Here is a 27026-nt window from a genome sequence, read left to right on the forward strand (position 1 = left end):
TAATAGTATTGATCGCTTCCTGAAGAAAACATTCCAAAGAACTTGGCTTTGCATCTGTGAATGACAAATAATTAACCAGGAATATGACACAGTCTTGCTTGTTAACTGTAGATTGACAGCAGTCCAGATATTGCTGTTAAAATGTTCTTATCAGTGTTAACAGTGATTCTTAACTCTACACCAAGCAATTTGCCTAGTTTTCAGTATTTTTTCAACTCTCCCCAGACAAGCCTCCTGGTAACCTTCAGAGACCATTGAGGCAGTGGCCCAACACAAATGTCGGAGTCCCAGGTTCAAACAAGCCCTGTTCTTAGACCCTGACACGCCAGCCCCAGGTAAGGTTATGGCTCATCTTCAGAGGTCTGAACTCCCTTCTGGGTGCTCTTCTCTAAGGTTCTAGGCTCTAATAAACCCCAACCTCTGCCCTTTCTTCACAAAACCCTAGAGACAGTAGCTACTTCCTGCAAATATAATTTCTGTTATGCCTGTTTTCCCTCTCTGACTTTCTGTCCTTCAATTACTGTTTAATTTCTTATATTAATTTTCCAACTAAAATAATTAGTATGATATCTCTTTTCCTGTCTGGATCCCAACTGATATGGATTAACTAAAATTAGTTATAAAACTGCTTTGAGGTTTTGAAATTAACTGTTGATGCAAAACACGATGGCAAATGTAGTTGTTCCAGACCAGGAGCAAACAAGAGTTTGAGATAAAAGAATATTCAATACCTTAAGGACAAATCTTTAAATAGATGTGCATCTTATTTAGTAGTTATCATTTATCCTTTGTTGGAATTGAATTACAAAGAATATTGAACTCTGCTTATGGCAGTCATTGTGCAGGGTACTACATTTACAAAAGCAAACAATGCATGGGGTGCCTGGTGGCTCAGTCAGTTAAACATCCAACTCTTGATTTTGGCTGAGGTCATGATCTCACAGTTCATGGGATCGACCCCCCCTTCAGGCTCCATGTTGACAAAACCTGCCTGGGATTCTCTCACTCTCCCTCCCCCTTTCATGCTCTTTCTCTCAAAATAAATAAGCCTTAAAAAAAAAAAAAAAAAAAAAAAAGGCAAACAATGCAGGATTCTTTACCTCAAAAAGCTAGTCCAAAGAGATACAGTTATGTTCTAGCAGTATGTACACATTTATATGTGGATATAGTATTTAAGCACCATATAATATTCAGAAATATCACAGAGAAGTTGGTGATTAAATGTGCCAGGTTGAGGAAAGGGGTTGGCTGCAGAAAAGGTAAAGCCCCAGACAAAGTAAATGAATCAGTGAAGTTCACTGTCTTTATTGTGATCCTAGAAGCTTCACTGAGTGGAAAGAAATTTGTCAAGTAGAAGAAAGGAAAAGAGCCTACTGGGAAGAGGGAAGTTTTAAACAATGTGCCATGTATGCAAACTGCAAATTAGTTGGGCATGAATGCAGGATGTAGTGCCCCAGGAAGGGAAGAGTTGGGTCTAATTTGGATGTAGACAATTGAAAAAATTTAAAATTATTTTACAGATGATGAGGAAAAATTGAAGAATAAAAGTAGGGGAATAAAATAGTCACAATGTTAACTTTAGGGAAAAGTAATGATAGAGGTGAGAAAAAGAAGTTTAAAAATTAGATCAAGAGTCCAGGTGAGTGGCTCAGTTGTTTGGTCATATGACCTGATTTTGGCTCAGGTCTAGAGTCAGGCTCTGTGCTGAAAGCATGGAGCCTGCTTAGGATTCTCTTTTCCCCTCTCTCTGTCCTTCCCCAGCTTGCACATACACACTCTCTTTCTCTCTCTCTCTCTCAAAATAAATAAATACACATAAAAAAAAAAGTCCCGGTGAAAGATGAAACTGAGGTTAAGAAGGTACCAACATAGATGGTGCGTGGAGGAGGGCGATTTAGAGAGGTATTTACTAGTCACTCATGGAAATGACTGTGTAAGTGGAGTGAAAGAGAAATGCCTGGGAGGTGTAGCAGGTCTCTGGTTTCAGTAAATGGTGTCATCAGTCAAAGCAGGAAATTTAGGGGGCCTGGGTGGCTCAGTCATTTAAGCTTCTGGATCCTGATTTCAGACCAGGTCATGATCTCATGGTTCCTGAGCCCCACGTCAGGCTCTACACTGCCAGTGCGGAACCTGCTTCGTATTCTCTCTCTCTCCCTCCTTCTCTCTCTCTCTGACCCTCCCCCACTAGCTCTCTCTCTCTCAATATACAAATAAATAAAAATTTTTAGAAAATTAAAAAGCAGGAAATTTAGTGAGGAATTCTATCTTGGAGGAATGACAGCTAATTTTAGTATTCAGTGTGTTGTGTTAGTAGGTGCTGCATCTCACATGCAGAAACACTCTAGGCAATCACAAGCTGTTATCCATACATGGGTATGAAGTCTTGCAGCCTGGAATACAGACTTGGAAGTTAAATGTATATTCACTTGCACGTTAAACTAAACTACTAAATGAGGATTTCTAAGAGCACATATAGATCAAGAGAGGGTAGAATTAAGGATAGAAATCTGGGCAATCTCAATATTTAGCAAACTGCCAGTGCACTATACTATGCATTTAATTAACTATCTTTATAGGGGCGCCTGGGAGGCTCAGTCGGTTAAGTGTCCGACTTCAGCTCAGATCATGATCTCACGGGGTTCAAGCCCGGCATCAGGCTCTTTGCTGACAGCTCAGAGCCTGGAGCTTGCTTCAGATTCTGTCTCGGGCTCTCTCTGCCCCTCCTCTGCTTGTGCTCTTTCTGTTTCTAAAATAAGTAAACATTAAAAAAAATTTTAATTAACTATTTAATTAACTAATTAATTATTTTTATAAAACTCGGAGTTAAAAGAATACTTGAGTAAATTGTGGCATACATATGTAATGCGTTTCTAGATAGAATTGAAAATAGAATTATTTTGTAAATGCCTTAATGTGATGTGTACACTAAAAGAGTGAAAAATTAAGTTGGTCCGAACGGATTCCCAAACCACATATATAGTGTAATTTCAATTAAAATACATAAATAGCTATAGAAAAAAAATGACACTAAGATTTAGCATCATAATGTGATCTCTACATGTTAGGATTCTTGATGACTTTTCTTCTTTGTATATATATAAAATTTAAACCTCAAAAAATGTAGGTTAAAATTTTATTTCAAATACTGTTGATGAGATTTAATAAAAATGTGACCTCAAATGGCATTATCAGCCAAGGGGTTATGTCTACAGAGAGCTGGTGATATAAGAAAGGGGCTTCTCGAAAAATATATATGTAATGTAATCATCTCCGTGGCCTTCACTTCGATCACCGTAGTCTAAACCACCAGCCTACCTGGTTGGGTGTTTGCCCTTACTGACTAACTAGTCTCCCTTCTTGTATTACTGTCCATGGCCACAGCCTGTTCTCCACATAGCAGGCAGAATGGTATTTGAAAATTACAATTCAGATTATGTTACTCCCTAGCACAAAACTGAAAGGCCTTATTTTGCATTATGACTCCATTCATAATTTGGCCCTCAACCCCATCTCTGAACTTGACCCATAACACCCTACCACATGTGAATCTCTTTTTAGGAATATTTGTCACTCTGTTGGTCTGTGAGTAGTCCAAGTCCACTCTTATTCATGTCCCTTTGCTCATGATGTTCCTTCTTCCTCAAATTTATTTAGATCTCAGAATAATATTAGTCTCTCACAGATAACCTACCAGAGTACTTTGTCTTGAATGACAATTTCTTTTACTCGGTGCCCCCTCACCATGCTTCATTTGCCCATATAGACTTCAGCCACTGACATATTAATATATGAAGAAATTTATGTTTTTACATATGTCATTTCTCCCTCATCAGAATGGGAATTCTGTGAGAGTTTGTCATGTTTGCTAGTGAATTATCAGTCTTAAAAAAAGCAGGCTTTCCAATAAGTATTTGCTGACCAGTGAATGTGTATTTGTAGAAGTGCCTGAATAAGAGCTAGTCCTTTTCGAGAGTATAAGTATTTGCTAAAAAAAAAAAAAAAATGCTCAGAAATTTACAATATAAAATTACAAATTGTTGGGGCATCTGGGTGGCTCAGTTGGTTATGCGTCTGACTTTTGATTTGGGCTCAGGTCATGATCTCACAGTTCATGAGTTTGGGCCCCAGAAAGGGCTCTGTGCTGACAATGCAGAGCCTGCTTGGGATTATCTCTCTCCCTCTCTCTGCACCTCCCCCACTCCTGTTCACTCTCTCTCAAAATAAATAAACTTAAAAAAATAAAATTACCAATTGCTGTAAATGCCAAGAGATTAAATAATATTTTTCAATAAAAAAGTTACCTGTAGAACTTAAAAAAATTCACTCATGCATTTATCTTCCTTCTCACTGAAGACTTTGATTCATGATATCTTTTTTTTTTTTTTTAATTTTTTTAACTTTTATTTATTCTTGAGACCGAGACAGAGCATGAACGGGGGAGGGTCAGAGAGAGAGACACAGAATCTGAAGCAGGCTCCAGGCTCCAAGCTGTCAGCACAGAGCCCCATGAGGGGCTCGAACTCACAGACCACGAGATCATGACCTGAGCCGAAGTCAGCTGCTTAACTGACTAAGCCACCCAGGCGCTCGGATTCATGAAATCTAAGCTCGGTAGGAGGGTTTTTTTTTATCATTTTATTTTGTTTTGTTTTGTTTTTTGAAGTTTCATAATTGAAATACTGGTGGTTAACTTAGAAACTATTCATGAAATAATATTTTTTGACAGAAAAGAACACATGTTCAATTTTTTTAACTTAATAATTAATGTTAGCATTCTGGCTAGACTGTGAAAATATGCACAATTAATTTTTAATTACAACTATCAGTAAAAATATGAAACTTTATAAAGTATTTATAATTGTGGACTCTGTTATCATATTGGAGAAATATTTCTGCGGATTTAGCATTATGGGTTTTGATTCATTTTATATTCATGGAAATTCATGCTATAGCATATTCATGGCACTTAACAATGAATTTTAATGAATAATTAGAAATATGGATTCACAAACATTCATTAAAAATGTGTGTCTATGTTGGAGTGTTATGAAAAGCAGCAACTGTCCAGGCTTAACGGCACATTTTTTTTTTTTTCAGATTTTAGTTCATTGAACTCTTCTCAAGATATCTTGTTAGCATAACAGAATAATTTTTTTTAAGGTTGTGGTCAAGTTGCTTACACATAAATTCAAACATCACCACAGTAAATCCAGAGTCTCTTTTATGTGATAAAATATTAACATACACAAAGTCGATGTCATAATTAAACATTTTTGAGAGGAGAGGAAAATATAAATACTTTTTCTTAACCATATCATGTGACAGAAAGATCTGTTAACCTTGATTAGAAACCAGCGTAGAACTGGTTCAGATACTGGGAAAGTCAAAGTAAGCTCAGAACTGGTTTGTTTTGCTTTTCCTTCTCCTGTGAATGAATAGGGACACTCACACACTATATGGAGTGAAGTGAGGTTTCCACTCCCCAAGTGATGAGATTTATTACAGATAAATCCCTGTGAAGATATAGACACCGGTAGAATTTTACAACACTGAAGAATTAAACTGATAGACAACCACTGCTGAAATTTGATAAGTTCGTAAGTAGAAAGAGGATGGAATTGGATTGGGGTGAGTGAGGATTCAGGGCTTGGTCTAGATAGTCTTTACCTCATGATAGCCTAAAAAGAGAAACAAACCCATGACCTTCCATCCCTTGCTCTTACAATTTCCATATCCAGGAAGAGACTGAAAATTCTATAAAAAAAAATAAATGGGTAAAAATGATCAGAAAACAAGTGAAAGCATATTTTCTATAGTCTCCAAGTCAGGTTAAGAAAAAGAAAACGTCTAGTAGGAATTTAGTCTGGATGGATGCTATGGTTTTTAAGAGACAACATGTATTTCTTTTGTTAAGAAAAATATCCAAACTCGGATATAAGGCAAAAGGATGAACTAAATGTCTTTTCAATATCACACTGGAGCACTGTATTACAGGACCACCCAGGGACTATTTAATTATCTAAGGAAAACACTCTTTTGCTTTTTGACTATCATTGACAGGAGCCTAGACTCTCTGCTGTTACATGTTTACTTGTATATTTTTTCCCAATAAAAGTGAAAATGGCTTCTGTTTAGTAGAGAGAATAACTCCAAAGTTTGTTTTTCACTCAGTAGGGTAGTAAATTGTTGTCTATAACTTACCAAACTTAACTGCAGCATGTCTTCCTTGACTGACTTTGTAAATCTCCCTCAAATCCCCTTTCAACCAGCTTTACTCTCCTACTGATGTCCTCACCAGGTAAAACTTTACTCTATATGCAGTCTATACTTGTAAATTTTGAATATTTTGACACTACCCATAGTAGTGAAAGGAAGATAATATTTCAGTAGGGTGAACATTCTCTAGGTTTCTGTTGTAAGTGAAGATCTGAACAGAGAGCTGCATGCTTAATTTTCTTTGTTTGGAGATACACTCTCATCTAGTTTTCCCCACCTGCCTTTATGGTCTGATTTCTCCAAAAAGTAGCTTAAAAATCCCTCAAGTCTCTTCTTCTTTTAATATACATTCTAGAAAAACTAGAATTCTACATGAACCCGAACTTTTGCCCTTTGCATGCATGTCTGTCTAGATGTAACTGCATGCTGCCATGTAGAAAAATGAGTAGACTAACATCTGTATATATTTGTGGTTACCTAAATCAGTAAAATAGAAATCTTATTATGCTTCCTCTTTCAGTCTGCTCTCCATATTCTTAAAAATTCTCAGCAGGTGCCCTTTTCTCCTACTCAAAGAAAGTAGGAACAATAGTCTAAGTATATTATCTACTTCTTGATATAAATATCTACAAGTATATAAATCTACCTGAATTTACCTGAAACTGCATTCTCCCTTTGATGTTCAGTAGTAGATAAATGATTACTAATGTTAGGTTTCCACTAAACATACAGATTTAGGAATATATAATGAGAAATAGGGACATTTAAAAATAAAACAGGATGCAAGAATAGTAGGAGTATACTTTGTAAAAAGCTATATGGGAGTATTGAAAAGGATATAATATTTGAAAATACAAATTACTCAAAAAGTTTTTCTGTCTGTTGTAAAGTTTTTATTATTTTAATTTTCTTCTTCACATTTTAGGTGCTTCAAGTTGTAGCTCTCTGGATCCTTCAAAAGGTATTTTGTATCTACCCAGTTTGTGATTTTTTTTTCTTAGAAAGATGTTACCATGTTAAATCAGATTCCATGTAAAATATTCTGCTCTTCAGAAATACATTTTTTTCTCAGTTCAAGGTGGGCTTTTTTTTTATTTGTTTGATTGCTGTGTTTCCTATTGTTTTTGTTGTTGTTTTAGTTTCACTGGAGGATAAATAATTTTTGCTAAACTTTTACACAGCAGTCCTAAGCAGCAAAGGAGTCAATCCCTGCTAAGTCACATTTTTCTTTCCCAGGGCCATTAAGCTCACTGTATATGAAATGTTTCCCTCTTATCATGTATCTTAATTCAATGATCTGTGGCACATAGAGTCTATCCAAATTCATATAAGAGATAAGTCAAACCATCAGCTGAGACATTTACTTTTATAACCAAGCCAACTTTCTCCCAGAGAATCATTTTTAGGTGATGACTTCTTAATTTTACATACAATTTGATATTTGGGACAAACATTATACATGTGTACTAATTTGTGAAGCTTCCTCTGTATTCTGTCCTAGGCAGTCAGAGAAATTTTTATAAAGCAAGATAAGCTTGTAGGTAGGGTTTCAAATTATCCACATTCATGATTTAATAGATTTTCATAGCAGCTAATATTTCCAGTGTATCTATCTCAACATGAGTTATATAAACAACATGAACACTTGGCAGGGTTTTTTATTTTAGGGTGTGATGTCTAAATGCGAGCAATAAATATTTTAGTGGTTAACGAATGCTTTAAGAATTAAAACATATATTTCAGTCTGAAATATAGCTACTCTAACTTCATCTAAATAATGTCATGTAAAAATAAATGAAACTAAATAGACTAACAATATTTTAAATCCACCAGTATTAATGGAATGGGAAAAAAATAAAAGAAGAAGAAAATTATTTGGAGAGTCAGCAAAGGAAAAATCTGTAGGCTTCCAGAGATTAAAGTGAATTGGGAAGCTATTGTGGCACCTTTCTTTCACTGAATTTAAATGACATATTTCTTCACATGTACTGAATTTAAAGATGTGTTACAGAGTATAATATTAAAATAATAACAAATTTTATAAAAATGAGATTCAAGAAATTCTAAGATGCCTGACTTCTATGCGGAGTTATATATACTTTGCAATTCTTTTTTTCTTGTAATACTTATTTATTTATTTATTTATTTATTTATTATTTTTGAGAGAGAGAGAGAGAGAGAGACAGAGACAGAGACAGAGACAGAGACAGAGACAGTGTGAGTCAGGGAGGAGCAGAGAAAAAGGGAGACAGAATCTGAAGCAGACTTCAGGCTCTGAGTTTTCAGCAAATAGCCTGATGTGAGGCTTGAACTCACAGATGGCGAGGTCATGACCTGAGCTGAAGTCTGATGCTTAACTGACTGAGCCACCCAGGTGCCCCATCTTCTTGTGATTAGAGAAAAGACTGAACTTATTTTGTTAATTGATACAGCCAGCATTTATTAAGCACTCATTCTAAGTTGTTATATATTACAAAAACTGCGTTATGATAATGAAATGTGTAATACATTGAAGATGCAAAACATTTCTAAACACAAATGAAAAATAATTTGACAATTAGAAATAGAAACTTACTAGGACATCTTAATTTTGAGAGTTTAAGGATGTTTACATGTTTTATTTAGAAACATTTTGCATCTTCAATATATTATTATACATTTCATTCAAAGAAAAAAAGAGACAAATAAAAAGCAGGTTCTTAAATACAGAGAACAAACTGGTGTTTGCCAGAGCAATGGTGGGGATAGGGTGGGTGAATTAGATAAAGGGCATTAAGAGTACACCTTTCATGATGAGCACTAAGCAATGTATAGAACTGTTGAATCATGCTGTAAACCTGAAATGAATATAGAACTAATGTTGATTATAATGCAGTAAGAAAAAATATGGAACTAATATAGGTATTATTGCCTGATTAAGCAAAAATCAACTGGTATTAATTTAACAAGTCAGTAGTTGTAAATTCAACATAATAGTTTGTTATATATTGATCAAAATGGTAGAGTGCAGACCTAATCTCAGCACTGCCCTACAACAGAAAACAATGAATTGTCAAATAGAGATTTAATATTTCATTTATAAGCATTATTCAATCCATCTTTAATGTATATAAAACTTATTGTAGATTTTCATGATCACTGTTTATGTGTATATATATATATATAGTTATATATAGATATATAGACATATATATACATATATATGTATGTACAAAATACACACATATATATATACATATATATATATATATAAATACATATGTATACATACATATTTAATTTGGAATAAACATAGATGTACAGAAAAATTGCAAAGATAGTACAGAGAGTTTTCATATATACTTCATCTAGTTCCCATTAATGTTAACACAACTGTGGCATACTTGTTAAACTAAGAAATTATCATTGGCACATTACTATTAAGTTTTCTATTAAGCAAAGTAAAGTAGAGCTCATTTGGATTTCATTAGTTTTTCTATCAATGTCCTTTTTCTTCTCTGCATCCTATCCTGGATGCCATGTTATGTCTTGACTCTATTTGTCTCCTTAGTTTCCTCTTCTGTGAGCTTCTCCATGTTTGATTTTCATGACTTCGGCAGTTTCAAAGAGTGCACGAAAAATATCCTGTAAAACATTCTATTTTTGGGGTTTGTTTGGTGCTTTTCTCATGACTGGACTAGGATTATGGCTTTTGGAGAAGAATGTCACTTAAGTCAAACACCCTTCTCATCACACCATGTCGAAAGTATGTGATATCTGCCCAACATGATTGATGAAGTTAACTTTGATCACTTAGTTAAGGTTGTCATCCCAGATTACCCCATTGTAAACTTATTATTTTTTCCCTTGTCATACTTTATTTTTAGAAGTTAATCACTAATGCAGTCCACATGTAAGAGGGAGAGAAAATTAAGTTCCACTCCCAGAAGGTGGAGTATCTACAAATATTATTTGGAAATCTGATAGTAAGAAGCCAGGCTCTCACTATCTATCATTCAATACTGATTTTTAAAAAATTCAGATACATGTAAAGTAGTTTCAAAACTGTTAAGCTATAATTCTGTGATAAATAAATTTATTAGACTATCATGTTTCCACACAGTTCTTTTTTGTTGTTAATCTTAATGTTTTCAGTCAAAACAGTTTTCCAACAGTACTTAGGTCAGATTGGGTCTGCTGCATTTTCACTCTACCTGCTGTAAGGTTGTTATATATTTGTAATACAGTTAGATTCACTTATTAGATGTTGTATTCCATCACTAGACTTCTTGACATCCTGGTTGACTTTTCTTCTCTCTCTTTTTTAGTTTTCATACATTAAGGTTAATGCTTTGTAAAATACATTTCCTTAGTTTGGACAATTACATAGAAAGATGTATCCAGCACCCTAGTATCATATAGAATATTTCTACCACCGTGAAACATTCTGTGCATCCCTTTGTTCTCAAACCACATTCCATACCTCTAGCCCCTACCACTGATTTTTTCTGTTCCTGTCGATTTGCTCTTCTGAAATGTTATATGAATGGAATATTACAATCAATAGCCTTTTGGACTCTGGATTCTTGCACTGAGCAAAATTCATTTAGATTCAGCCATGCTTTTGTGTTAATCAATATATATTTTTCTTTTTTATTATTAAATTATGGTTGACATACAATGTTATATTAGTTTCAGGTGTACAACATAGTAATTTGGCAATTTATATATTACTCAATGCTTACCGCAATAAGCGTAGTAACCATCTGTCACCATAAAAAGTTATTACAATATTATTGGCTATATCCCCTCCTTGAATATTTACTTTACAACTGGAAGTTTATACCCCTTAATCTCCTTCAACTATTGTGTCCATCTGTCCATCCTCCTATCCTCTGGCAACCACTGGTTTGTTTTCTATTTAAGAGTTTGGTTCTGTTTTTTCTCATTTGTTTGTTTGCTCATTAGTTTTGTTTTCTACATTTCACATATAAGTGAAACCCTATGGTATTTGTCTTTCTCTGTCTGTATTTCACTTAGCTTAATACCAACTAGGTCCAAGCATGTCACAGCTGGCAGGATTCCATTCTTTCATATGGCTGAATAATATTGTGTATATGTACCACATTGTGTACATATACGACCTCTTCCTTATCCATTCATTTATCGATGGACAGTTGGGTAACTTCCATAACTTGGCTATTGTAAATAATGCCGCTATAAACATAGGAGTACATATATCTTTTCAAGTTAATGTTCAAGTTAATAATCTTTTCAAGTTCATTTGCCTTGCATAAGTAACCCAGAAGTGAAATTGCTGGCTTGTATGGTACATTTATTTTTAGGTTTTGTTTATTTGTTTGTTTGTTTGTTTTTCTTAAGGAAACTCCATAATGTGTCCACAGTAGCTGTACCAATTTACAATCCCACTAACAGTGCTCAGGGTTCCCTTTGGTCCATACCCTCACCAACACTTGCTATTTCTTGTCTTTTTGATACTAGCCATTTTGATTGGTGTGAAGTGATATCTCACTGTGGTTTTTATTTGCATTTCCCTGATGATGCATGATTTTGAATATCTTTTTATGTCTCTGTTTGCCATCTGTATATCTTTGGGAAAATGTCTATTCAGGCTCCCTGCCTATGTTGAATCGAATTTTGATTGCATTTTGAGTTGTATAAGATAGGCAGATAGATAGATACATGATAGATAGATAGATAGATAGATAGATAGATAGATAGATAGATAGATAGATAGATGATATTAACCCCTTATTGGATATATCATTTGCAAATATCTTCTGTGATTTAGTAGGTTGACTTTCCTTTTGTTGGTTTCTTTTGCTGTGCAAAAACTTTTTAGTTTGATGCAGTCCTAACTATTTATTTTTGCTTTTTTTCCCTAATATATTTTTCTTTTTATTGTTGAATAGATATTCCATTGTACAGAGGTACAAGTTTATTTATCCATTTTCCTGTTGACAGACATCTTGGTTGCTTGCAATTTTTAGCATGTCTGAATAAAGCTGCTACAAACATTCATATGCAGGTGTTTGTGTGAACATGAGTTTTCAATTTATTTGAATAAACATCTAGGCAAGGGATTTATGGGTCTATTATGAGCTGTATAAAATTTTCCAAACTGTCATTGAAAGTGGCTATCCTATTTGGTATTACCACCAGCTATGGATGAGAGTTCTTTTTGATCTTCATTAATTTGTTGTTATTTAAAAATCATTTTCAACACCAAGATTCTCCACATTCATCTCTCTCATTCAAGAACTCAGCATAGTGTTAATCATTTCCTAATAATACTAAGGATATTACTAATATTAGTGACAATATGACTAGTTACTATGTAATAACTGACTTGTTCAATACCGAAAACACATAAATTAAAAAAATAATCGTGCAGAGAGCCTGGGTGGCTCAGTTGTTAAGCGTCTGACATCAGCTCAGGTCATGATCTCATAGTCAGTGAGTTCTAGTCCCACATCAGGTCAGCTCAAGCCCTGCTTCGGGTAAGCCCCCTTCTCTCTCTCTCTCTCTCTCTCTCTCTCTCTCTCTCTCTTTCTCTTTCTCTCTCTGCCCCTCCCTCACTTGTATCATCTCTCTCTCAAAAATAAAAATTAAAAATAAATTTTAAAAATAATCGCACATGGTGCCTGGGTGGCTCAGTTGATTAAGTGTCTGACCCTTGATTTCGGTTCTGGTCTGATTTCATAGTTCATGAGATTGAACCCTGCATCAGGCTCTCTGCTGACAGTACAGAGCCTGCTTGGGATTCTCTCTCTCTCCCTCTCTCTCTGCCCCCCTGCCCCATTCTCTCTCTCTCCTTCTCAAAATAAATAAACATTTAAAATATTTAAAAAATAATAAAATTGTTTTTTAAACAATTGTGCAAATTACATCTTTAGTGGGTTGTATGATGTAATATCAAAACAAATATATAAGTGGGTATTGTCATAATTATTTTTATTGTTATTATCCACATTGACAGGGAAAGCATATGAACCACAAACTTCTTAAGTAACTTGCTCACCATCACAAAACTAGTAAATGGTGCCATCAATTTTCAATGAAATCTTCATAAATAATAAACCCATTTGATATTATCAGCTTAGCTCAAAGACTATTTTAAGAATATTACATCCAAAATATCTCCACAAACCGCTAATGAAGTTTGAAGTCCACAGGACTTAGAATAATCAAGGACGGCAGTTAAGCTAGTTAAAATAGTGGTTAAAAAAAAGAGAAATCTGCCTAAGTGTCTTTTCTGGCTGTGGGCTTAGGAAGGAGCTTTACAGACTGACACACATGATATAATGTCTCTCTACTTCCATTTTCTCCACTACAAAACAGAATTAATAATTATTACCTCATGAGGTGTATGTAACAATGTCTCAAACTTGGTAGGACATAATAAATTTCATCTCTAACATTAATATTTAATTTTATTTCATATAGAAAGTATGGGTAATACACTGACAGAATTTTTTAAAATATTATTACTAAGTAATAATTTTCAAAATATATTTCTCTCTTGTTCATCACATATTTCAGAAAATAATATTTTCCAGGGATGCCTGAGTGGCTCAGTTGGTTAAGTGTCCAACTTTAGCTCAAGTCCTGATCTCGCAATTCATGAGTTTGATCCCCACGACAGGCTCTGTGCTGACAGCTTAAAGCCTGGAGCCTGCTTAGGATTCTGTGTCTCTCCCTCCCTCTGCTCCTTCCCCACTTATGCTCTTCTTCTCTCTCTCTCAAAACTAAATAAACATTAAAAAAATGTTTAATAATATTTTCCAGTTAAATAGAGGATAAAATTATAAGTTCTCTTTTCAAATATCATCTCTATTCTAAGACACAATTATTTGTGAGGTTCACAATCTGATACCTGCCTTGAAAAAATGAAAAGTAGAAAAGTAAGCACAGTATTCATTTTTATATGGATACTGCTGCAATTCATTAATTACTTTTCATTTATGTACTTTCCACAAGTTTTATCAAAAAAAGTTGGGGAAAAAAGAATGTTAACACAACATGGAATTGCCTTAAAATATTAATCATCCTTTTGAGTTTAACTTCACATTTGCATTTTGCTGCTTGTTTGACACACAGAATCCAAATTAAACTCATAAGGAACTAAAAATTCAAAATACTGACATTTACATAAAAGTGAAAACATATTTGGGGCACCTGGGTGGCTCAGTCGGTTAAGTGTCCGATTTTGGCTTAGGTCATGATGTCATCATTTGTGGGTTCGAGCCCCACATCGAGCTCTGTGCTGACAGCTCAGAGCCTGGAACCTGCTTCGGATCCTTGTCTCTTTCTCTCTCTGGCCCTCCCCTGCTCATTCTCTGTCTCACTCTGACTCTCAAAAATAAATAATCATTAATGTTTTTTTAAGTGAAAAAAATTTTTAGGTTTAGAAATCTATGACAGGAATTCAGGTGACACTTCAATTAATATAGTCCAAATTCCATCAAACCTAGAAATCATACCTTAAAATAACATGACTGTCTCACTATTTGATTTTATAATAGATGTTTTAGTAATTGTCATGTAGTTAACAGAATATCTATAATAAAATAAATATAAAGTTGCAAGTGGTCTTATGAAATCTAAAATATATACTGGAAAATGTAATGTGGTGCCTGGGTGGCTCAGTCAGTGAAGCGCCCGAATTCAGCTAAGGTCATGATCTTAAGGTTTGAGCCCTGCATTGGGCTCTGTGCTGATGGCTCAGAGCCTGGAGCCTGTTTCAGATTCTGTTTCTCACTCTCTCTCTGTCCCTCCCCTGGTCACACTCTCTCTCCCTCTCCCAAAAATAAATAAACATTAAAAAAATTGGGGGGCGCCCTGGTGGCTTAGTTGGTTAAGCTTCTGATTTCAACTCAGGTCACGATCTCGTGGTTTGTGAGTTCGAGTCCTGCCATCAGGCTCTGTGCTGACAGCTAGGAGCCTGGATCCTGCTTTGGATTCTCTGTCTCCCTCTCTTTCTGCCCCTCCTATGCTTATACTCTGTCTCTCTCTGTCAAAAATAAATAAACATTAAGAAATTAAAAATATATAATGATATCCAAGCTAGTAGAAAATTATAATTTGGAAAATGTGTATCTGAAAAAAAATCTTAAAGATAACCTAAAACAAATCGACTGTCATACCCTAGCTACTTTCATCGACATGTCCTCAGACTCTTATAGAAAGTGTGATGACTGTTCAGAATCTAAAATATATTCATCCTTAGGTGCAGGGGAGTATCTGCACTTGATTTGGGGCTTGGTTCTTCTGCTTTAAGTTAGTTAAGCTGCTAAACAGGCACTTCTTTAGTACTTCATTAATTTTAACCAGATTTTGTCAAGTTGTAGAAGATTATCATATTCCAGAAGTTACAAATAACACTGGTGATCAAATGATACTGTAGACATTCAAACTTCCTCTTTCTAGAGTTTTTGCCACTCATTTTCCCCTCCAGAGTCAATTACCAGTCAGTCTAAAGAAGTATTTGGAAAGACTTCTGTGTTCTACTTGAATAAACATCCTTATGATAAACGTAGCAAAAATAAAATAATCCCATTATACGCACACACATACACATAAACATATATATGTACACACACACACACACATATATATATATATATATATATATATATATATATATATATATTACAGCTTTCCACTATATTTTCTTCTCAGACAACTTTCCTAGAAAACCCTAGAGTTTACTGAAAAAAGTTATGCAAAGAAATACAATACTGTGTTAAGTCTGGTTAATCCTCTGTTTTATATATTTATTTAAGGATTATAATTCTGGGAGTAAAATGAGTTAGGAGTTGACCTAGGCATAAGTATTTTGTGCCCCTTTCAGCCTGTGCTATCTCTCAGAAAAAGAGAGTCAATAGGCAATTTCATTCTAATTTATTTCTTGGCCTCCAGTTGTACCCTGATATATTTTCCAATATTTCACATTAATTCAAATGTGTTTTTTCCAAGATAATAAATTTGAAGAAAAAAAAAGCCAAACAACTAGGTAGTAACAGTCCAGGTTACAATTAAAATAATTTCCAGTTAACCATGAATAAGATTACCATGAAGTCATTATAGAATATCTGACAGTGTCCGTAATTAAGCCTATGGGCACATATAAATCTTTTGCTCATATACTGTTTGAATTTAAGAAGCTGATTTAAAAAATAAATAGCTTCTAAAATTTATAATTCCTAACCACTTTTTGTCATTAGTATAGACTGATGGCTATAAACCTTAGGCTCAATAAATTACAATAGAGTGCTAAGCTCTATTTTCTATAAATGTTTCCATGACTGTTTGCTTTTAGCAAGTTCAGCTACTGCTAAACTTTGAGTTAGTGCTTTTTTCCCTTTTCTTCTTATTAGTGCAAACAGTCTTGCAATGAACATAGAATATGTTATGTATTTAATAAACTTTGACGGGGAGCATATAATCAGGAAGCAGTGTGAACAAACTGTACAACTTTAGTTCCAAATGCAGAAAGTTTAAGTAAAATATACACAATTCTCAATCTGAAATAAATAAATGCAATCTGAAATAAATAAATAATTAACCTTACATAAATTTAGTATTAATCATGGATCCCCGATTGACAAACAAGTTGGATTTCTAAAGGTTTCTTTTAAAGTGTCTTTTTGGGAAGATATTAGTGTTTCCCTTAAATGCAGTATTATACTGGTTGGTTCCCTAAGCTGTAGGTTAAACTGTGTCATGATAAATTAATAGGGACAACATTCTACCATTTGATCATTATAGCTCTATTTCGGTGATAAGGTTTTAAATATACACAGCTCCCTCTCTTGTCTTCTTTCGTCTGCCTAATATTTTGTGCCCCATTGGTCCAACCCCTGACCATTACTTAAAACCAGAATTTTGTAATTCTTATAAAATAGAACAGTAATTAAAGAATGTACTGGTTGTTCTTGATTGGCTATTGGGGATTTTAAGATTAGATGACTTTAAACTTCATTTCAACACTAATAGTGAAAATCCTAATTTCTTCTTTTAAATAAATTTTACCCTGAAGGTAACAATAGCCTGCATAATAAAGTAGGGATTGACAAATGCTTTCAAAAAAGACAATAATTTTGCTGTGCAATACTGCTATAATAATGGTTAACAATCCCTACTGCAATAAAGATACCATCATTGGTATGGATAACTAGATAATTAAATAGATGTTGATGTAAATATATGTGTTAATTTGCAGTGATAACATACTACAAATACTTTTGACCATTCTATGTCTATAATAAAGTGTTGTCAATTGGCTGAACAGAGTTAATCCTAACTAACCATAGGAAGCTTATCAAATGTTAAATTTTAGTGATAATATGATCATTTTGAAGAACAAGATAACAGTGTTAACAGGAGATAAAGAGAACTAAATATAAAGTGGTGGCACAGCATGCTAAAATTCTGTGTTCTCAGGGGTGCTATTCTCAATTAAAATTTTGATTTGATTTTTAATGTAATAATCTGACTAGATATAGATATAGAATTTCCTCTGTAACTCTCATATTTTCAAGATCTTATTAATGAAAACTTTAAAAATGCATATCTTTTACAATTTAACCTCAAGAAAATGAGATCTGGACATTAACATCTAGATATAGTATCAGTGAAGGTATTTGAATTACATATTTACATATGAATTAAGATATACTATACAATTTAAAACAAAAGATTTACTTTAAGATGAATATAGGTCGGTCCAGGCAAAATTGAGAATAAAACATTTTAATATTTATTTTTAATCCCCCTTTTCTATTCCTTTTCCTTTTTTACCCCTGGTTTCAGGCATTTACCAGTACGTTCATGCTCTCTCTCCTCCACTACAAATCATTTTCTGAGAAAAGCTTCTTGGAGTATGGGATGCCTAAGCAAAATCATGAACCGTGAACTGGAAGTTAGCCAGGTACAGATGGTGAGAAGGCATTTAAACCTAAGAAGCAGCATGTGCAAAGGCACAGAGGTGTGAGAAAGCATGACCTAATCAGGAAAATGCCATTAGTCAACCTGTCACAACCTTCAACAAAAGGAATAGGCTTTATTTTTATGAAAGAGTTCATGACTGCGTAACTTATAACAAAAAATGTAACTGTAGAGAATGTGCTGAGAGTTGAAATTGTACTAGTGCTGCTGTTGTTATTGTTATTTTGGGGAAACTTAAAAGCAGGGAGTGGTTTAATATGTGCATCACCTTGCTGTTATTGTTCTGGGAAGGTGATCTGAGTGGCCTTAGGTATATTCACAAGTCTGTAGCGGACATGTTTCTAAACACAACCCACATTCCAAGGTAGCCATGAAATACTGAATTTCTTTGGTTTCTTGAAACACATCAAATTCCTGATAGGATATTCATCCTGTCATTCTAAAGTGCTCTCCCTTACCTCCAGTCAATTTATGCAAAAATCTGGAGAACCAATCAGTCATTCATTAATTTATTGACTAAGGAAACATTTATCTGGTCTTTACTAGAGCAGTTCTGGGAACTGTTTTTCTGCCAAGCCTATAGCACTCACTCAACAAGTCAAGGGCCTCGTCTCGTGGGAGTTATATTTTAATGATGTAAATTCTAGCACTTATGACTGAGGTGTCCTTTGTTCCAGTCCCTTCAGATCTGAAAACTGGACTTCTTCTTCCATATTGTACATGGGAGCCAAGAATCCTTGCCAAAATGGAACATACCACCTGCTTGGGATACTGTTTTAGAACAGAGTTGTGTATTCCTAGTGCTCAGAGAAGCAGCCAATATTTCTGTCTCTCATTTCATGACACCATTCCCCCCATTAGGAAGTTCATCAGAGATTTTCTTCATCTTTTCTTAAACACCACTGCCCTACATATCAAGTCAGTCAGTTTAGGTTTTAACAGATGGGGGAAGAGTTTTTAACCTAAGGTTGCTTCTTCTTACCTTACTGATACCACCAAAGTAGGAAATGACAAAGCTTCTCTACCTGGGAAAAGGAAATAAAGGAAAAGTATATAAGTTGTTAGAAAAATGAATATCCTCCAAATTTCCCTGCCAAAAATGTAAGACACATATATATGTCTTACTTTTAGAGTAGTCCTGTGCTGTTGTAATGTTATAATCTAAGTTCCTTATATAGTGGATCAACACCTTAGTCAGTAAAAGGAAAAGTATAGGGATTAGGGAGGAACCAGGGTTAAGGAGATGGCTGAGGGCAGGCAAGTGGTAAATCTGAATGAAGAGAGCCACCGGCAGAGGTCAGTGAACAGATGGCTCTGGAGGGTAACTTGAGGGCTTTGAAGCATCTGGGACCGGGTACACAAACAACTGGTAGATACAATGCTGATAGAACAAAGGATTTCACCATGATATAAGCATTTCTTTAGGAGCTACGTGGGGTGGAAAACCAATGAAAAAATACTAGGTGACATTTTCACAGCATTACTGTGTGCTAAACATGGTTCTAACCACTTCTTATGCACTAATTTAACCTTCATGGTAACTCTGTGAGGTATTATGTCTGATTTTCAGATGAAGTGGATAAAGAACAGGTAAGTCAAGTAAGTATTCTAACAATGTTGATAGTAAATGACAGATGCAGTAGTCAATCAAACCTGGCAGTGTGGTTCAAAAGTGCATGCTTTTAACCACTAGAATGTCTAGAAGAACGGACTGCCTGAGACTCACAGCTCAGTGATGATGAGTAAAATGTCACCAGAAATCCAGGAGCTAGTCTGGTACTCTTAGCTAAACTACAGTGTTTTTCTGTCAAAAATAATCAATTTCACAAAATAGCAACGTCAGATAATGTCACTCTGTGACTATGATGATTTCAAATAAAACAAGACCACTTTGTAACCTTCTCTGAACAGACAAAACATGAACAATGTCTGAGCCAGAAAAATGACCAAACATATCGCTATCCTGACCAATAGAAATGACTGCTGCTTCTTTCACAGTTTTGATTCTACCCAGTTTTTCTTTGTTCTAGAAAAGAGTGATTAAGAACCAATTAACCATGCTTCCTGAAGGCATCCAATCCAAATCAAAAGTCCACTGCCTTAAACTCACCCTAAATTGCTATAGCATAAGCCCCAAAGTTGTAATAGATTTTTTTTCTAACACCCTTACACTGAGACACCCCATGGTGTGTGTGTTTTTTTTTTTACTTGCAATAATCATTAAACCCACTTGTTTAACTACACATATCTCTGGTAGGTTTTGTCTGGAAGGAATTGATAGTGACTTTAAATTGTTATTTGGGTATTGAAATTGAGGCATTTGATACTAACTGATGAAATGGAATAGGTGGTTACCTAGAAACATAAAAAACAAAGGAATGAATTTAAAAAAAATTTTAAATGAAAGATAAAAAGAAGAGAAGGGCATATACAAAGAGGAGGAGAGGAAGTAATAGAGATAGAGATGGGAAGATGGAAATAGAGATAGAGATAGAGATAGAGATAGAGATAGAGATAGAGATAGAGATAGAGATAGAGATAGATAGAGATAGAGATAGATAGAGATAGATAGAGACAGAACAATTCCTTAGGCTCCATCTAGGGCTAGGGACTGGAGAAATGTTATTTTGTTGATGATAATAGACTTAACAAACCATTGCTTCCCCAACCTTAATATTGATAATTTTATATTGTATAGCCTGACTTTAAAGCATTATCCCTTCGGTGGTAATACTTTAGCATTTTTCCCTAATTATAGAGTGAAAGACATTGAAGAAGGAGTTTGAAGGGGGGCATATTTGGGTGCAGGAGGTATTTTCTCGAGCCACCCAAATGTCACACAAGCACAGTCAACTCAGCAAACTTATGAAGCAATCCTTAAGCAGTAAAATTTAAATACTAAATAAACAATTTTAAATAGATAGCTAGATAGATAGAAATGTATTTTTTCTGGGTTACAAGTTGTGTAAGAAAACACTATTTCAGAGGTGGCTTAAATGATACAAGAGTTTAGAACCTCACTTTCAAATTGTAATACATATGCCCATTTCTCAACAAACTTATGTTGGAAATGTCTTAGTTAAAGCATGAATAAGGGTAATCATTATTAACACATGCATAAGTTATATTTATATTATTACTTCCACAGTGTCTTATTGTGATGCTAGAAAGTATATGCCAAAAAAGTTCACAGTTGCTCATCCTTCTTCTTCACAAAAGAGTGTTAGCACATAGATTTACTTGAGAGAAATGACCTTGGGGTGGTCTCCTAGCCTAGCTTTCTCCAGCAATGAGATCTTCAGGTCAGCTCAATGTCACCTTAGATAAAAGTCAAACTAAAACCCTGATGGAATTAAATCTACTGCAATTCGCATTAAGAATAGTCTTTAGTAAATCTCTCTTCATCCTTGTACATATTTTTTTATTTATTTTAAGAGGTGAAATGTACAATGTATTGCCCTTTGTTCTTCCAGTTCAATACATAGGAGAAAGTAAACTGAACTTATCTTGAAATGCATGTGTTGATTACTGATATTACTGAAATTACTGATATTATCTACTTTAACACAAAGCATTCCAATTATATCTTACCCTTTGAATGTGAAGTCTGCTAAAATTAGTCCACCTTAATTGGAAAATAAAACAAAATAAACACCAGAGACCAACTCCTTCTTCCCTCTGTAACATTTGAGGGAAACAAATTCTAGGGAAAAGTAATCAGACCCTTTTCTACCCATGCCATGCAGAGATTTAGAGGCAGAATGAGAAATAGAACTTTGTTTTTCTAAATCTTGATTCAGTGCTTCTGTCATCTGTGTATGTCTGGGCATGTCTGTGTGCACACATGCATGTATTTTGGTTGGATTTTTAAACAAAGCAGTTTGCTATGGCTGAAGCACGTACAGTTCCTATGGAATATGATACGTACTAAAATACTAACTGGCCATTGATGGTTATAAATTATATTTATTTAAATGATTAAGGATATACACGTAGATCTAGAAACATAGATTCAATTATAAAACCATAAGTAAAACAGGAAACAGGGAATATACTAAAAGAATTTATCTTTTGAGCAATGGTATATTCTGGACAAATAAGAAGAGGGGCTGACCAAATTAGGAACACCAAACATTTATAATACATTTTCATTTTAACTAAAGTAGATCTCTTGTTTTATAATAAGCTTAATGCCAAAAAGAAATGCATTGTCATACAACAACATTTAAATGTTTTTGGCATTCTAATTAGCTATTAGGAAATTCAAATGTAATACAAAAAAATGGATTTTACAGAAAACTATGGAAAAGTCAGTTGGCAATTTCTTTGGTTGCTCTTTTAAGAGTAATGTATTATTTTTCTCCACTTTAAGAGTTTTTTCCATATGTCTCTCATTTGGTTAGTTTTTTCTAAACTTCACAAAGTCAGTATGAACTTCATATTTAATATTTTATATGGTATTTTCCCCTATGTATCATGTTGGAAATCAACAGAGTATCTTCAATTCTGTGGGTCAGTGTCTTTCATCAGCTTTGGGAAATTCTCAACAGCTATCTTTTCAAAGATTTTTCTGACCCATTCTTTGTATACTCTCGCTCTGGAAATACATTTTCTGGAATCCCATATATTTTAGATCTTTTCATTGTTTCTCTTATGTCACTTATTCTCTTGTTTAGTTTGATTGTGTCTGTATTCTTCAGTTTTGATATTTCCTATAAACCTGTTCTTCAGAGTCACTAATAATATCTTCTGCTTTTTCAACAAACTAATCAGTTCTTAATTTTGCATACTGAGTTTTCCAAGTCTACCATTTGCATTTGTTTTTTAAATAGATTCAGTTCTTTGATCAAACTCTTCATACTGTCATCTGTCTTCACACCACTGAATATTTTTCTCATATGTTTTCTATAGTTATTCTATAGTCCAACTCTGACAACTGAATCACTTGCTATTGTGTTTCTTTTCTCTCTCTCTTCCTTCTATTTTGGCCATGTTATTTTATTTATCTATCTATCTATCTATCTATCTATTTATTTATTTATTTATTTTTGGTGTGCCTCATATGTCTATATATTTATTATTCAGTCTTTTGTTATTTTTCTCTGACTGCTTTCCTCATTATCTCTGTTATTCCAGTTAGTTAACATACAGTGTAATATTAGTTTCAGGTTATAATATAATGATTCAACACTTCCATACCATACCCAGTGCTCATCACAAGTCCACCCCTTAATCCCAATCACCTATTTAACCCATTCTGCACCCGCTTTCCCTCTGGTAACCATCATTTTGTTCCCTATAGTTAAGAGCCTGTTTCTTGGTTTGCCTTTCTGTCTCTCTTTTTCTTTCTTTTTTTCCCCTTTGCTTGCTTATTTTGTTTCTTAAATTTCACATATGAGTGAAATCATACCATTATCTCTGATTTTCAGTGACCCCTGATTCTATTAGCTTTCTCCAATGAGACTCCAGCTTTCCCCCCTGCTAGTCATAAAATGTAGTAGCTATCCACTGTTATTCACTCAATGGAGGGATGTAGCCTTGGTAAGTTTCAGACTACTCTGGTAGCTCATGAACCTCCATGGCTCTCAAATGAGAATACCATTACAAGTATAGGATTGTGTGTGCATTTTGTATCTGTTGCAAAGAGAAGAAAGGGTTAGAATACAAAAGTAAGAAAACAAAAGAGTAAAATAACAGTGACTGAGTATAAGCAAATAATATTTTAAAATTTCAGTTTTATTCTACAGAGAGGTAATTGATTTTCTTCCTTTAGTCTTGCCTGACAGGATGTTTCTTAGTTTTACTGTAGGGTCAGTAAACATACCATGAAATACTAACCATTTTGGATAAAATCTGAACAATAAATATAATTTTTTTAAAAGTTTGGAAAGAATTAGATTAATATTTTTACATTAATAATTGGCATTCTTTCCCAAACTTATGAGAAAATGTTGTTAATTTGTTACTTTAAAATTTTTAAAACATTTAGATTTAAAGGATTATAATTTATATAGGTGGTTACTAAAGTAGATTCTTTTGGAATACAAGTGTTCTGAAATCTCAGTCAAACCCACTTACTATTAATAATAAAATACTAATAAATTTTTCAAGCTTAATGAAAAGAGTATATTGTTTCTAAATTCCAAATTTTTCTAAAATATATGTATTCTTAAAATTGTATTACCTGATACATGCTAGAATCCTAGAAACTTTATATATAACACTCCATTGACTTATATATTTAATTATTTTAACTTTGGTGGAACAATATTTCATGGTGTTAATATAAGATGAGATCCAACTACTTTTTTACTGAGACATTTTAGACTGACCAATATATATAAACACTGACAAATTTTCCTGTTTCACTCTCTTTAGGTAAGTCCTTATGAACAAGCTCAATTTTGTTTATTCAAATGTTATCAAGGAAATTTGCATGCTTTATACATATGTTATCCATTAATCTTGTAATAAGTCCACTCCTTCAAGGTTTTGTCTTAACCTTAACTTTCTTCCTCCTATTTTAGTTCTCTTTCATTTTGTTTATTTTCCTCATTTCTGTAGTTTTGAGGACTTTTTAGAATGTCAGTATGTTGGGGAGCCTAGGTGGCTCAGTTGGTTAAGCATCTGACTTCGGCTCAGGTCATGATCTCACGGTTTGTGGGTTAGAGCTGCACTGGGCTCTGTGCTGAAAGCTCAGAGATTGGAGCCTGGTTACAGATTCTGTGTCTCCCTCTCTCTCTGCCCCTCCCCCACTCGTGCTCTGTCTCTCTCTCTCTCTCTCTCTTTCAAAAATAAACATAAAAAAAAAAATTAGAATGTCAGTATGTTCTAGGAAGTTCAAATCCTTTTTTAAATGAAAACGTTTCCTGAAGATTCTATAGTTAAAAAGAAAAATAAGAACAATTCTTAGGAGGAATTTTAAGATAATTGCTTTAGTTTAATAATTTGCAGTCTAACAGGGTTTTTACAACTTACATTTTATTCTACTCAGCTCAACAAAGTATATCAGTGCTACCTTTATTTGTTACTTGTATTTTTATTTAATCACCAATGAATGTTAAGTTGTGAAGCCAGTGGCAAATATATGTTAAATATTTATGACACTTGAAAATATGTCAGTCCTTATTTGTGCTTCTAGGAGCTCTGGTTCAAATTATAATTCTACTGTAAAATGAATCATCAACTGCTAGAGACCATTTGACAAAATTAGCATCTACCAAATAAGAACATACATATTCACAAAGAGTGCAATATTTAGCATGATATTTTCTAGATATTTTAACTTTGTGGTAATGGTTTCTTTCCTTATTTCATACATTTTTAAATGCCAAGCATCATCTTTTTCTCATTTTTCATTATTTATTTAAAAATTTCAGCTTATGTGTTGCAAACTTTTAAAAATCACTTGTATCATTTCTCCATGTATCATTCTGAATAGCTGCCATGTTCCCAGCACTGTTAAATAGCAGTTCCTATAAAATATGTTCAACATTGATTTCAAAACTTAAATAAATAGGGGTGCCTGGCTGACTTATTCAGTAGAGCATGGGATTCTTGACCTTGGGGTTGTGAGTTCGAGACCTGTACTATGTGTAGAGAGTACTAAAAAAATTAAAATCATTAAAAAAACTTAAATAAATTAAAACTGTACTTTTAACTATGATAAAAGTCATTTTCAAATGGATATTTGTCAAAATAAGTAGAACGAGTTGTTAATATTAGAAGTTATTCTTATTTAAGTAAAAGCTTAAAGGTTACCTATTTTTTAGGAAGGAAGGGTGAAGAAAACTAGACATCTAAATTTGGAGGAGGCTAGTGTTAATGCTCCCTTTTTAAACATAACTTTCCACACTTAGTTATTTACTTACTATTTTATTACAGGTTGGATTTTCTAGATACATTTCCAAAAGTTCATATTATTTTCCATTGAAATATGGAAAATGTTATATTCCAAAAAATTTTATAATTTTTGAAGCCCAGATGGTTTGCTAAACTATCTGTAAATCGTTAAATTCTATTCAGGAATGCATCATACTGCTTAAAATAAACATAATAAGGTGGGTAATATAGAAAAAGTGTTTTTTCATTAGTTTTTATGAACACATGAAAGTTTCATATTAATTTAATAGCAAACACTCTTCCTGTAACATAGACATATAAAAAGTAATTAGTGCATGCAGTAAATGTAGGTGAAGCTAATATTCATGAGAATTTTGTACAAGTATTCACTGTTAACAATTTCATTTCTCTTATTTCTCTTTTACCACAACAGGGACTTCCTTGGACTTTTGTTTTCCATGTGTGACATGCTGAGAACAGTATGGAAAAGAAATACTGATTTAATTATTTTAACTATTAGACATTCCTTAAAATGTCTTAATTTATGACTGTCTGCCAACATTGTTAGTAACAGCTAAATCGGTTTATCATCATCTGCTCTATACATTTGTTATGTTTTAATCTCATGAGAATAACTGTGCGTATGGTAATCCTGACCTTGTTTGTTTATATCTTATTTCCTTGGATATACTACCTCAAGTAAGAAAAAGAAGGTCTATTTATTTTAGGCTGCTAAAAATAGACTGCATTTAATCAGTTTTAGAATTTTGTTCAAATCACAATTTTATAAAAATATATTTTACATCTGGAAAATAATTTGCAAGTTTGGATGTTAACTGGTGATTCAGGGCTGAGTTAGCTATCATTTGTTGAATATTTTAGCAGAAGTCAGATGCTGTGCTCTATATTTTACTATATATTATATATAATACCTTCTATAAGATGAGTAGTAGTATTTATGTTTTGCATTTGGTATACTAGGATTTTATTTTCTTATGTTATCAAAGTAATTAGTTATA

General features: G+C 33.7%; 1 long non-coding RNA gene across 1 annotated transcript; it reads left to right on the top strand.

The window, feature by feature from the left end:
* The first annotated feature begins 271 nt into the window (after positions 1–271).
* On the top strand, positions 272–26497 carry LOC122231010. Its single transcript, XR_006208108.1, has 3 exons — positions 272–335; positions 7142–7177; positions 26441–26497. It is a non-coding gene; the product is annotated as an uncharacterized LOC122231010 (long non-coding RNA).
* The last annotated feature ends 529 nt before the right edge of the window (positions 26498–27026 follow it).

Source organism: Panthera tigris, chromosome A1 (assembly GCF_018350195.1).
Source record: "Panthera tigris isolate Pti1 chromosome A1, P.tigris_Pti1_mat1.1, whole genome shotgun sequence".
NCBI lineage: Eukaryota > Metazoa > Chordata > Mammalia > Carnivora > Felidae > Panthera > Panthera tigris.